The sequence below is a fragment of the Panthera pardus genome, unplaced genomic scaffold (assembly GCF_024362965.1).
Source record: "Panthera pardus isolate Hobbes unplaced genomic scaffold, ASM2436296v1 HiC_scaffold_16, whole genome shotgun sequence".
Lineage (NCBI taxonomy): Eukaryota > Metazoa > Chordata > Mammalia > Carnivora > Felidae > Panthera > Panthera pardus.
In genome coordinates this window covers 84,576,576-84,590,807 of record NW_026526721.1, presented here as the reverse complement: position 1 = coordinate 84,590,807, position 14,232 = coordinate 84,576,576, and the positions used below count along the sequence as shown (strand labels likewise).

The following is a 14,232-nucleotide window of genomic DNA, read 5'->3' as shown; positions in this document are numbered from 1 at the left end:
CAGAGAAAGGAAAGAAGAAAAAGACAAGACCACACACTGTTCACAACCAATTTCCTCCTGTACCCTCAACAGTCAGTAACCAATGATGCTTACTTGAGTCCATTTGGACTCAGTCCACCAGACTGTAAAGACCAGTCTGGGTTTTAGAATTACAGATTTGAAACCCAGATCTACTGTTTCCCAGCTGTGTAACCATAGATATTTAACCCAGCTGGATCTCCCCTTACTCTGTTAAAGAAAAGGGGGGTGGTGGTTAATAGTTCCAATTTTATAGGATTATTATGAGAGATAAGAGAAAATATCTGATAAATAATAGATGCTCACTAAAGGTTAGTTCCTTTCCTCTTTTTACCCTGAAGCAAACAGAATGTTGCTCTTTCTTCAAGGGTGAAGGGAGAATGATAGGAGAAGGGATTGGAAGGGACGTATAAAGAGAAATTCTGCCTAAAATCATTTTCCTCGGCTCATTAACTCCTTTCCACAGTCAAAACTCCTCTTCTCCCAAAATTTATCACAATATTTACTCTAAGAATGTATCAGTAAGCCACCCAGACTCATTGCTTCTCCTTGGGCCTCTGCAATAGAGAAAGAGTAATCACCACACTTTGGGATACTTCTTCAAATTTTCATGTATATCAGCTTTTGCACTGGGTCTGCAACTGTGCTCAGGGCACTGCCCTATGTGAATTTTGGTCCAAATATAAGCCTATCAAATCCAACTATGTACTGGTGGTAGTTACAGTATTGCATAAGGTGTACATTTGGAAAATAGCCCCAGGTTAGGTTATTCTTGAAGTCCAGCAGAAGTTAATAATATTTTACCCAAAACGCAAGTTAATTTATCTCAGAATGATGCAAGAAGCAACTTCAGGAGTATGGTACTGGTAAAGATATGCCAGAGAAACACAGGACAAATATCCCATGGTCCCACTACCCTGTTACTCAGGGGTTGAGAGCCTAGAGACATTTCCATTTACTGAAACTCTGAATTATTGCTAAAGTAAGAAATCAGAAAAAAAGTGTCACAAAATGTGTGGCACATTTTAAGTGTTTAACATTTTTAAATTAATACTGTTAACACATAAACACAAAACGTGTGCACGTATAACTTAATTTTATACATAACAAGAAAATACATTTTTATTTTTTTAAGTTTATTTATTTATTGTTTTAGTAGTCTCTACACCCAACGTGGGGCTCAAACCCACCACCTGGAGATCAAGAGTCACAGGCTCTTCTGATTGAGCCAAGCACCCCATAACAAGAAAATGTAAAAGACGCTATTGATGAATGTGCGCCATAGGCCTTGCTACTACCTCCAACTTTCCTCTTAGTGATAAAAGCACACCTTTCTCTAGTCCCTGGTGTCAGTCTTCGCCTGAAACAAAGACTGAGGGAGACTGAGAGAGTTCCAAAGTTTTCCCACCGGTAGGAAGGAAGGTCCTGCTAAGTATCTGGCCACCGGAAAAGCAGGCCGCTTTGGAGCCTATGCTCCTACCTTCGCCACCTGGGCTTTCCAAGTCGGGCTGGCCAGCCTGGGGGCTGCCCTCCGCTGCCTGGTTGGCAGGAGCTTGGTTCCCGAACTTTCCATATCTGAAGCACCGGGGTGACCACGGACCAGGTCTCGGGGAGGGTGCACGCCTCCCACCACTCCCAGGGCTCTCCGGAGCTCGCGTCTCTACACGCGGCGCACTGGAGGACAAACCAAGCTGGCCACGCTGTGCGCTCGCGCGGAGGAACGAGCGGTTACCAACGTCACTTGGACATTTGAGCCTAGAGTTGGGGGGGGGGGGGGCTTGGCCTGCCAGCCGCCCGCCCGCGCGCGCCTCGGAGAAGCCCCGAGGCCCGCCAGGCCCGCCAGGCCCGTGGGGAAGGGCGGCCTGGAAAGCCTGGGCCTGCAGGCGGCCCCGGGGAGCCTGGCTTCGACTTACTCGGCCCGCACCGCCTGTCCCTCGGCGGAAGGCCCTTCACCTTCCTTCTCGGGGCCGGGGCGGGGCCGCGCCGGGCGCTGCAGGCCTAGCGGGCCCCAGACGGATCGGCACCGAGATGCGGGGCGGAGAGCGCGGGAAACGGGGCGGCGCACGAGGGCCGGCGGGCCGGTGGGGGCGCAGCTCCTCCCGGGCCAGGGGAACGCCCGCCGGCCCGCCGACCGAGCCCCCGCTTACTAACGCGAGCGACGTAGGTCAAGGCTAACCCGTCCCTCAGAGCCCATAAGACCGAGAAGGATCGCCGGGTCTGCGAAGGCTCGTGCGTTCCTCCTCAGCCCCAGGTGTCCCTCGGTTTTCCCCGGCCAGGGAAAGGACCGATGGGGGAGCGCTGAAAGTCGAGGCTCCGACTAGAAGCTTGCTCCAGAGAATTTGAGAAATGGGGCTTCCAGTCTTTAACGCACGCGCGCGCGCTCTCGGGTTAGGTCCCAGAATGTGCGGAGCTCGCGTCTGAACCACGTCCTTCCCAGGGCCGCGGCCGGCACAGACGTCTGCCTGGCGGCGCTGCCGGGTCATTTGGAAGCGTGCATCAAGTGGCGGCGGGAGTGAATAATGCAGTCGAGGAGGGCGAGTAGAGGGCAGCAACACGTTCACAGTCCCATGGTATATTTGATAGCACTCGCAGTTACCAGCCCCCGCAGATGGGGAAGCAGCCGTCCCCTCCCACCGGGCGCGGCCGCTCCTGCGGAGCCCGGCAGACCCGCGCAGGGGAGAACCTGCTGGCCCGCGCCCCGCCGCCGCGAGAGCAGGCGCCGGGAGGCCGCGACCGCGGAGCCTGAGCCAGGCCGGGGGGCCGGGGGCCCGAGCTGTCCGAGTGAGAGCGACTTCCACGTGCAGACGGTAGAGCGGCCAGTTAGTGGACGATTGGTTGCTTGGGGAGAGCGAGGGTGTAGCTTGCACGGTAGCTGGTGGCCAAAGCCGGACACTGTGCCATATCTGTGAAAGTCGTGGTGTGTATGGCCATTGGGTCGCTGAAACACCCAGACCCTGATCGTGCGTACAGTGTTTTCCTTACAGGCAGCACTCGCCAAGTTAAAACCGGGTCTGCCCCGGTGCCCCTCTTGCTAATCCTCTCTGCCATTAGTCCGCTTAAATCCTCCTTTTATGCTCTTTCTACCTTTCCTTTCCCTTTCTCCCTTCCTCCCATCTTTTCCTCTTCCTGCCCTCCCTCCCTTCTGTCTTTCCTGAATTCTGAATGCCACTCACTCACCGGCATCTCAGTCCAGGAGTCGGGGTTAACAACCCCACATCTCCCCAGCACAGCTTGCGCTTGTAGAATTGGAGAGCTCTGCTTTGGCCCCAGAGCACGTCTCGGTAATAGTGAAGTTTCCAATTCAGAGCAACCCATAAACGCCCATTACTCGGTTCACACGGACTCCCCAACCTCGTCAGAAAGCCTTTTCCACAACTTAGAAACGTTTTGGTGGTTAGTGTTTGCTCGGAGAAAAGGAGCTGACCAGTCAGCTTAGTTTCTGGATACAGAAAGGTTATTTTAAAAGCAGTTTTCCAGTCGCAGAGAACTGGTTCTTGATTCCCTCACCTACCAGGGCAGTATGTCACTTTGGCCCTTCACCTTAACACATTCCACATTTTTGTTTGTTTGTTTGTTTGTTTGTTTGTTTGTTTGTTTTTAGTTCAAGGCTAAAGTCTTCCCCCATGTCAGATAGAATGTCACTGCATTACAGCATATGAGACAACTTTTGGGGACTTGCCTACAAAACTATCTTCCTGATCATTCACAAGAGAATGAGGCCAACAGAGATTTTAAACTTTCTTATGGCTGGGATTGAATAGATTCAATTGATCAAATGTGTGAGGTTTACCACTTTCAGTCACCTGAGGCTACTGTCTGATGCCTTCCTGTCTTACAGACTTAGCTTCAGCCCCAAACCCCTCTTTCAGTGGAGAGAGGACAGTAATTCAGATTCTTCTCTCAGTTCATTATAAAAAGAAAAATAGCTTTTTTATGAGGTTGGAGCATCTCTTATAAGTTTTGATATTTAGAAAAAATATGACAAGGGAAGCAGGAAAAGGTCATTCCGTTATTTCAGTGGATCACTTTTTTAGTGCAAAGTTAGGAACACTGGATTAAACATTTTACATTTGCTCTCTCCCACTCCTCCTTTAGTTGGAAGAAGTGTTTCCACTATTGACTTTCAATTTTGCATAATGCTCCCTACCTTTCCTACAAGGCCAGAAGTCACAGGTACACAATCCTTACTTAGCCTGTTCTATTGGAGGAAGCTCTTGATTGACACTCTTCATTTCCCCTCCCCAATGCACTGATACTTACAAATACACTTTTCTTGATCCGGATGGTGCTGGGGTGTGCATAACTTTTTTGGTATTGCCCTCCCTGACTTTTGTTCTTTTCAAACTGATATTAAGGTGTTCGCCCTGAGATAAAAAAATGAATTATTGAGAAACAACCAGGCAAACATTTGTTCAATTTTCTGCTATTTTGTGTTTGTTTTTCAAGTTTCATAGGGAAGGCTGTAACAGGTGTCTAAGTAACAGTCTCCAAGAATCCCTTAGTAGATGACTTCTAGACCAGTTCTAAACCAATAACATTATTGTTTCCAAAAGGGAAAGTGGAAGCTAAGCTCGGTTTTGTCAAGGGATTCATTTGAGCGTTTGTGTTTATTTTATTCATTTTATTTATTTGTTTAATATTATTTATTGAATGCTTTGTGGGAAGAAAAGGAGGACTAAATGGGGCGGGGGGCAGAGATAGAGAATCCAGTGACAATTTGTTTTTATGACTAAAGCCATTTTCCCAGACTATTGTCTTGCCACAAGTGACGACACAGAGAGCGCAAGTCATGAAAGTGGATTACTGTCATTCTGGGCTATTGGAGGCCTGGAGAGCCCTGGCATTAATTCCTATAGGAAGGTAGACAAACCCAGCCATCTCCCCCTGCAGCACCTCATTGCCTCAGAGTTCAAGGCTCTCTCAAAATTGCTACTGACCTCATCTAGGTCTAGGTGGCAGGGCTTCCCCACTTGGGGGAAGCTGACGCTCTGTGAGAACTGAAGAGGAAGCAGGGTGGCTGTAAGAACAAGCCTGAGGGGATGGGGCACTATAACAGGCAGGCTGTGGCCACCAGTCCCCGGGCAGGATAGCAATCAGTGAGTCAAAGCTAGCTAACAGTGAATGAAAGAGAGCCAAGAATGGGACCCTTTGGGTGCTAGAGACTACCCTTTAGCTTGTTCCACTCCTCCCCCTGGGCTCCACTCCTAGGTTTTCAGGGTTGGAGATCTAAGAGGAGAAGACAAGCATGGTAAGAAAACATGCCTAGCCCCCGTCCAACATGCAAGCATGGGTGGACGCTTGCAGAGATCAGGAGAGATGCCTCGAGTCCTGGGTGATCTGTGTGACTCATGCAAGTTGTACATGGTCAACAGGAGAGTGGGGTGCAGGAGGAAAGACTTGTTTTCTTCAGTCACTCTGTCTGGGGTTGTTGTGTCTCCTCTCCCTCAACCCTCCATCTCACCCCATCAGGACCAAATAGCATTGAAACTCCCATTGCCTTTGCCTGCACTCAGCCTAAAAACTCAGGATTTGATAAGGTTACTGCACCATTGATACAATCGCAGATTTTTTTTTAAGCCTCCTCAAAGAGACAGATGTTTAGGCTGATTAAAAATTGAGGAGGAAACCTGCAGCTGCACCAAGGAATAATCTATTGGACAAATATTTTAATAAAAAAAATATGAAGAGATCAGCCCGACCTTGCAAGGTCTTCTGCTTTAAAAAAATCTTTATCAAACCCCTATTCTATGGCTTCAATAAACAGAACCCATTACCTCACGGCATCTTTTGTTGGCCCCATACAAGAGAGAACAAAATGGTTATTCAGGGGAACGCTTTCGATTTTTATTGTGGGTAGCCTGCACAAAGAGCCGTGTTATTGTATTTAAAAGAACCATCTGTAGCAGAAACAATGGCATCAAATTATCTTTGAATACCCACTGAAAAAACATAAAGCTTTTTTTTTTTTTATTCTTCTTCTGTACGGTGGGGGGATAGAGCAGTGTTAGGATAACTGACTTTTTTGTTGTTCTCTGGGTGCATTCTTCTCGCTCCCCCTCTCTCCCCCTCACCCTCTCTCTCTCTCTCCCTCTCTCCCTCTCCCTCTCTCTCTCTCTCTTTTAAAAAATCAGCCATTTGGGGTTTTAAGCCATAAACGATTTTTCTTGTTGCAGGGGATTGCAGTGGCAAAGCTAGGCTAGGTCTTGGAGGCTGGTGTAAGGCGAAGCGGGTGAAGGCAGGAGGCTGATGGAGAGACTGGGGGGAAGAAAAGCCGAAATGGATTCACGGTGCCTTGGATGGAGGACGAGAGGGGAACTGCAGGCTCCTTCAACTCGTTCTGTCCGGTGAGAAGTGATCAAGCTTGGGCTGACAAGAGGCTCAGGGAGTCCTCACGTTCTTTCGCTTTTTTACCTGCCAATCAAACTGCTACAAGACAACACCCTGATCTGGCATGGACATGTAAGTAGCTTGCAACCCAACTTTGACATTCACTGCTAGCTCACTCCTCTCCGCCCACCCCCCCAACTCACTTTCTTCCCCTCTCATTCTTTTTTTTTTCTTTTGACCTTTAAGAGATCTGGAAATACACCCTGTGTAACAGTCATTTAACACAGACAGATTTAAGTCTGAAAGCGTTAACTTTTGGAATTAAATGCTAATTGTGATTTCTTTAACAAATGCAGAAGTGAAGACATTATTTTATCCTCTTCTGAACAGTTTTAGTGCTGAACATAATCAGTTGCCTTGCAAGGGTGTGTGTTTCTTTTTCCTTTGAAAATAAAGAAACCCGTGAGCCCCCAGAGAGAGATGCAGAAATGAAAAACTCAGGCTTCCATCTTAAAAATGTCAAATGCTAGCATCTCATCCCTACAAACACACACACACACACACACACACACACACACACACACACAAAGAAAAAAACCAAACCAAAACAAAACCAAAACCAAAAACAAACAAAAAAACACCCTTCTCCAGACCAAGGTCACACAGAATGGAAAGAGTGATTTGAACCAAAAGGTACATATCATTAAGGGGTTGCTACTCTTTGATCTGGCGTCTTACTATTTTGGTGGTGGTTGGGGTGGGGGTGTGAAAAAAGAGAAGGAAGAGGACATGGCGATACCTCATTCTTTATGAGAGACTGACATTGAAGGGGCTAGAGATACAAGAGGACAGGAGAAGCAGGAAATATTACCTGAGAGAAGGAATCACAGAGCATGGCGGAGCTGGAAGCTAGGAGGGCTTCGGTGGGAAGTTGTGCGAGAGGTGATGGGGCTTGCTCTCTGGCGCCCTCTAATGGCAATCGGAACCAATGTTTTACTTTCTTAATTCAGTACTAGGAAAAGCAGCTGGGTTTTTGTTGTTGCTGTTGGTGGTTTTTCTCCGCAGGCTTAGAAACTAGATACTATTAGTGGAGTAAATTGATTGTTTTCATCCCAGAAACTTATGTATATGCCTTAAAATTATCAATGTTTTCTCCTCAAACATCCCCTCCTCTCCCCAAATTTTGTTAGACTAATAGAGGAGGAAAGGGGTAATGGCAGATTGACTTATTGAGGATGGCCCAAACCCAATTAGTAATTCGCAGAAAGGGATTCCTTTCCTACCTGAACAGCATTCTGACTCTTCTAATATGTTGGAGAGGTCTTGGGGGCTGAGGTGGGGAGGGATGATTTGGAAATTGCAGATTCTGACACAGGCTCATTAGAACACAATTTAAGGGGGCCTCTTAGGAACCTCTGTTATTGCGACATGTGGTGGTCAGGGGGCTTTCCTTCCCGCCTCCTTTTTCTTTTTTTCTTTTTCTTCTTTCTTTCGTTCTTTTTTTTTTTTTCCTTAAATTTGGTAGATAAAGGTTAATCTTGGGCTGAATGATAGAGCTATGATTGACAAGAGAAAAGGTGTTGAGGGCAGGTCGCGCTGTCTTATTTACAGCCCACTGCTTGCTGTAGAGTCTTTGTTAGGACTGGAAAGCTAATTTAGTGCTGATCAAAAGCACCACAGAGTTAAAGGACTGGTAATGACTGCTAATTTCATTTCAGCCTCATGCATCCCCAACTGCTGTAATTAAAGACACGCTATTTAAATACAGGTGAAGGGTTTTTTTTTTTTTTTAAGTTAGGGTGGGGGTGGGTGGATTACAATATTATTTAGATTTCATCTTATACATGGGTGTTATGTAGTCCAACATCAGCTTTTTTTAAGAGCCGCTTCTTGTCATTTATACCTGGCTTTGCAGAATCGGCAGTGTGAAATATGTCAATCACACAAAAGCCCCTATTTAAAGAAAAAAAAAAAGCAGGATGCAGAACAGTAAATGTTTAGGGGGGTATTTAAATATTTGGGTCTCTTTTATTTTTCCCCTTCAAATTAATGGAAGGGCCTTCGAAATAGCTAAAGTATTTGAAACTTAGGGCAGGGTTAACAGGCCAAAGGGATCAGTGTCAGCTTTTTAAGTACTTCTAAAAAGATCATGTGAACAGATGGAAAAATATATTTTTAATTAAATAATTTCCCCCACACTGTAGCTGCAGTGTTGGCTCAGAAACCGTGTAATTCCTCAACCGATAGGAGTTTCTTTATAAGAACATCAAAGGATAAAAAGCTCTACATTTTCGTAGTTGGTTAAAATTGATAACCCCCCCCCCCCCCCCCACACACACACACCCAAAAAAAGAATTTAGCCTTTAATCTCTTTTTATCCACGAAGACTAAAGCTCTGTACTCGACCCCGCGAGCGGCTCTCGCCTTCCGGGGCTGGAACCCGGCTCAGATGTGAAGCGGCGCTGAGCCGCCGCGCAGGTTCGTGACCAGCGCCCCCTGTTGGACACAGTAGGAGATGCACAGCGCCAGTCCTGGAAATCGCGAGAACCTTGCTCTGGGGTTAGATAAAACTCTTTATTACCCTCCAAAAAGGAGATGGGGCGAGGAAACAAGTTTTTATATCCTTGAAAGATAGTATAATTTAATTCAATAAAAAATAAAAAGGAGTTAACACAATTTCAATCCAATCAAAAATGAAGACTAACCTATTCCTCTTTCTCACATTGCAGCCACCCCCTACCCCCGTTTGGGTTTGGGACTCTTTTCAGATTATGAGATAGTAAAACAGGTGGAGAAGCTTGATATAAAACAAAGAGAACTTTCTTTTGTAGCTATGGAGAACCAAGCAAATTACTTCTCCCGTTCTGTACACATTTACAAAAATAAAACGGAAGAGGCTACTGCTTGCTGCTTTGACGTTGTCAGCAGCATCTTGAATGCCCTCGGAGGTCCTTCAAGAATTGTAACTGAGTCCCTGACTAAACGAAATAACTTGCTCGTTTTTATTTGTTTATTTTCAGAGTGTAATTAAGAGGCCAGTCTCTGCTTTGAATGTTTCCCATCCCCCAAAGCAATCTTGATCAAACTTTTCCTTTCCGGGCTAGCGGTTAAATTCCAGATATTGTTTAAGAAACAGGTGCCTGACACCTTTCTTCTTTTATCTCAGCATCTCAGCCGTAGGATTTCAGGAAAGGTGTGCCAATGGTAAAGAGTATTTTCTTTTGAAATTCAGCATTTTCCTGGACCAGGAATCCAAATTATCCTAGGGGGAAGAGGAGTACTTTTACATCTCCAAAAGTATTGTTAACATAAGAAAGAGCTTTGCCTTTTTCTTTGGTGAGCAAGTAAGGGTAAAAGTACACTTTGAATTCTTTCAGAAAGATAAACTATAAAAATGACATATCTTCTGGCAGGAAAATAATGGGAAAATACGGGTTTGTTTAGGTGTTTAAAATGAACTTGAAAACAATTCGAGTGCTAAACGAACACCTGATCTCAACAAGGTGTTTTATGATTTCGATCTTCAGGGATGTACTTAAAATTTTAACTTTTAGGTAAAAACCTTAAGATGTTTAGGACTTGCTTTTTAAAATTTTGCCTATTGGAGGAAACCAGATTAGTTTTCATAACAGAATTACTTTTTAAAATATTTAATACTGAGGCCACGAGATTTGTTTATGTTGATCTAACATTGATTCCTCCCACCTCCCCAAATCAGCGGATCCGAGATTGTGTTTTCAGGGGAATTGCTGTTCAGTGCGATGAGAGAGGTCTTCTCCATCTGATTCCAGAATCGAATCTCAGCTTGTGTTTCTCAGTAAATGACTTTGGATACAGTGGCAGGAAAAGAATCAAGGTTTTGATCAGTTTTTACCCGGAATCCTATCGAAATAACGGGCAAGCGGGATTCCCTGCTACAGGCAACCCCACCCTTTGCTTTACCAAAAAACAAAAGCAAACAAACAAACAAAACCGAGTCCCCATTACAGAAATGTTAAGTCCGGGCCAGTTTGTGAACGAGCGCCAACCTCCTAAAGTACCAAACGGTGCGTGACAGCCGCGGTCCAAGGCTGCCCGTGGCGAGAGGAGGCCAAAGCCAGCAGAATCTTGGAGGCGACCCGTGAAAGGGGATATATGCCTGCTGTTCGGAAGGGAGGCAGAATTTGCAAAACCAGAGGCCGGGAGATTTCGACCTGGTACCGCCCCCCGGGGGGTCCCAACCTGTGGGGAGAAGCCAGGGGGAGGAGCCGCACTTGGCTGCAGGGGGGCAGTGTGTCCCCAACTTCCCAGGGCCCCAGGTGAGAGCGCAACCCCTAGTTTAGCAAAGAGAACTAAATAAGTGGGTGGCCTAGGCCTGGGAAAGCCACCCAGCTTTCCCAGCGCAGTGTCATTTCTGTGGTTTCAGGCTGCCTCAGCCCCTGCCGGAATCCCACGCCCCACGGCGGCCAGCAGGAAGGCAGCCCTTCCATCTTGGGGGACTGGGGAGGGGACAGCGAGTGACTGACTCCTTAGAAGCAGGCAAAACCGCACGGCTGGCAACGGGGCCGCATTTCCCTGCAGCAGCAACGCGCCTTTTAGGGGAGGAGCGGGCATTTGGGGTCTCTTGTCCCAGCGGCCAGGCCTGAACCCGCGCCTCTTGGCAGAGTGCCCTGCTTTATAAGTAGTCAATCTTGCCCGATTCTGGGGGCGATCCCGGATAATGGGCCAGTCTTGCCTGAGCCCACTAACTCTGTGCCAAGTTTTCAGTCCTCTCTCCCCTCCGTGCCTCAAACCGTTCTTGCTGAACCCAAGCCTGACTATGAAAGCCAGTGTATGTGGCTCGGAGTTTGGTAACTATTCGGGGGTGGAGCAGATGACTCATTATTAAGACCAAGATTCAAGGATGAGCCTTCATTCATTAAGTTTGCTCTTTTACTTTGTTTTTAAACTTTGAAGAACCTTTAGTTCCCTTCACCCAGCCCTGAGACAGACGAAGGCACAGGCTTGAAGGAGCTGAGATATTGACAGATACTCATCTCTCTACCACTCAACGGGCAGATAAACGCTGCCAGACTGTGGGTCCTAATCCAAGGCCCAGCTGCTACGTGGGTTGCTGAAGGGTGTTGAAACCACAAGTACAACTTGACACCACTGAGCCCACGGTGCTTGTCAATAATCTGTGAATTAGGTGCAGAGATTGTCACTGTAGATCATAACAGTTTCTGAAGGACTCATTACAGCCTATCGTGTCAATGATCTTCAAATTAAGGAGGGGGGCTGGGGCGGGAGAGAAAAGGAATGGGGAGACCCTACAAAAAAGGGAAGAAGGTTGGGAGGGGAGATAAAAGTCAGAGTCCTAGCTCCGAAGGAGCCTTTAAAGATTATCATCAGGCTAGTCATCTGAGAATTCCATTGGGATGGGTTTGGAAACCCAACTCCATCTGAAGCAGGGCTGGAAAAGGGGCAATAGGGAGTGAGTAGAAGTGGGCCCCTGGGAAGGCAGACTTCTCAGACATTTCTTTTGAGGCCAGAAGAGCTTTCGGGAGAGGGCTCCAGATGTCAATGGGAGGCCTTGAGCATGCCAGGCCGCCCAGGATGGGTGCACACTTTGATTTAGAGCACTTTCCAGGGCTAGCCACCGCTGCAACTCCGAGAAAAAGTGGGTAGTAGTTTTGTTTAGGGCTGATGGTGTAGGTGATTTTTTTTTTAATGATTTGCTTTCAGCTTCTTTTCATACAAACAGGTGAAAGGCTTCCTTCCTTTTCCTTTGATAGTACTCCTGTCCCTCACACATGGTAACAGATCTAATTTCTTCCCCCAACCTGCTTTTTGAGGTGCCAAACACCTCTGCCTTCTGCCCTCTCAAAAGTGTTGTCACTTTTTGAGTTTGTATTATGTCTGATTGTACTTCTGCAAAGGGGGCTTGAAGGTAACACAGAAGCAGTGCACACGATGAGATCTCCAGAAGAAAGAAGACAAATCCCATTTCAGGAGTTTGGAAGGAACCAGACGAAGGGAGAAATGTTCTCCCTTCTTGGTGGATTGCCGGTGCAGTGAGTGTGAAGCTTGGCATGCACTGGGGTTGTCATTCATGTACCATTTAATATAGTCTAGAGAAATCCCAAGGAAGCTTCAGTTTGTTTTCCCACAAAGGTTGTGGTCACAACTCAATGAAATAATCACAGTCGGAGAATTTAAAATGGTGACTGTCTTTTTCCTAACATCAGGGTAAAAATCCTAGTCACTGGAAAATTGGGATTCTAAGGAATCCCTGTTCCTTTGGGATGATTAATTGTGCAAGATAGCGTGGTCAGTCAGGGAGATATGTATTTAGACTCCTAAGCAATGATTTAGAGGTGTAATAGGGCCATGGATTTGTTGGGCCACTTGCAGTTCCTGGTGCTCTGTTGGCTTGGTTTTGTTTTTGTTTTTCATTCCTGTCTTCTGATTTTTAAAATCAGAATCATAGGTTCATTTTTTGTCAATGTAATTGGAAAACACTGGTAGCAGTCTCTTTAAATTCTCAGTTTGTCTTTTTTTTTTTTTTTAAGAGAATTTCTATTTAAAATAATTAGATCATTTAATGGGCACACTGCATTTTCCCCTGGACAACAGCTGCAGTGCAGAGACAGGTCTTACGTTAAAACTACTTGACAATTCAGAAATGGAAATGAAATCGTGAAACGGGAATCCTTTTTTCCAGAAAATATTTGAGCTGGGATATATGTAGAAGATACATATATATGAAATACTCTAAGCAATATGATGACTGTTATATATAGCCCTGAAGACATACACAAGTGATTATATATTACTTTTGTTGCTATAATTTGAAGTAAGGGAGAAATATATTTGGTTTTCTTTATATCCTTGAATTCTTTTTAAAATGTATTTATTTCATCAGTGGGATTCAGATGAAAGAGAGTGAATAAAAAAAGGAGCTGGATTCAGAGCAGCTCTGCATTCCTTAGGTTTCAAGGGTCCTTACAGCCCTTGAGTGAAATTATTTGGTGAAATTGGGTCTGGACTGAAATAGCATTTGTTATCCCCTTGTTCATTTGTTACATGTAATACCACTTCTGGAAATTAAAGGCAAGGTGCTGAAGGGACAGACAAGAAGAAAAAATACAATTAAGGAATTTTAAATTGCCAATCTACCATGCATCCATATGCATATTTATGTCTTAGTAAATAAAAAAGGGATAGAGATATGTGCTTGCTCTGTGTATCATCTAGAAACATGTATTATAGTTCCTGTCAATAATTTTTCACACTTCCAAAATCTGACAAGTTTGGCAATAGAAAGAAAATGGAGGAAATGTAGATGAACGAATTTCTCTCATTTTGAAAACTGCTTTATAAAAATTGCAGTATCCCCTCTAGGATCTCACGAGGGATCCTTCACAGTCTAAAGCAAGTGAAGTTTGATAACAGCACAGTTCTATTCTAATTTTTGCTCTTAGTTTCAATATCCTAACTTTTTCTGGCTTACTTATTATTTTTGGAAAATATGCGATGCTTTTGTAAGGAAAAGAAATTTTCTAATGCTTTTCTTTACCTTCATTGATCTGTGTTTGTTTCACATATCTTGAAGAATTAAGTGTGGATCATTCAGGAAGCCTTGTGGCACACTGCAATTTGAGGTGATGGAGGAACATTTTTTTGCAACTTAGAGGGAAGAAGGAAACATTTTTTAAATTGGCTTATACCAGTCTCCTGACTCTGTAATTCTCAGTTTTCTTGAGTTACGGGATAAATATCAATAAAATCTCATCTTACCAGATTGCACCAGCATTGTCCTACATGTTGGAATTTTCCTCTATTTTTGGCTTTTAAAATCACAAACTTTTCTTGGCCTGCCGTACTTCTCTTTTTAGTTGATATGCCCCTTACCACACTACTGGTATC

The 14,232-nt window shown here is 45.3% G+C and overlaps 1 long non-coding RNA gene across 2 annotated transcripts in view; it reads left to right on the top strand.

Moving 5' to 3' along the window:
- The first annotated feature begins 6,065 nt into the window (after positions 1 to 6,065).
- LOC128777279 (uncharacterized) overlaps positions 6,066 to 14,232 on the top strand; it is a 45,294-nt gene continuing 37,127 nt past the window's right edge. The window contains exon 1 of one of the 2 annotated variants that reach the window (XR_008422506.1): positions 6,066 to 6,477. This is a non-coding gene — a long non-coding RNA (uncharacterized LOC128777279). The remainder of the gene's footprint in view (positions 6,478 to 14,232) is intronic. The other variant, XR_008422505.1, reaches the window with a different exon arrangement.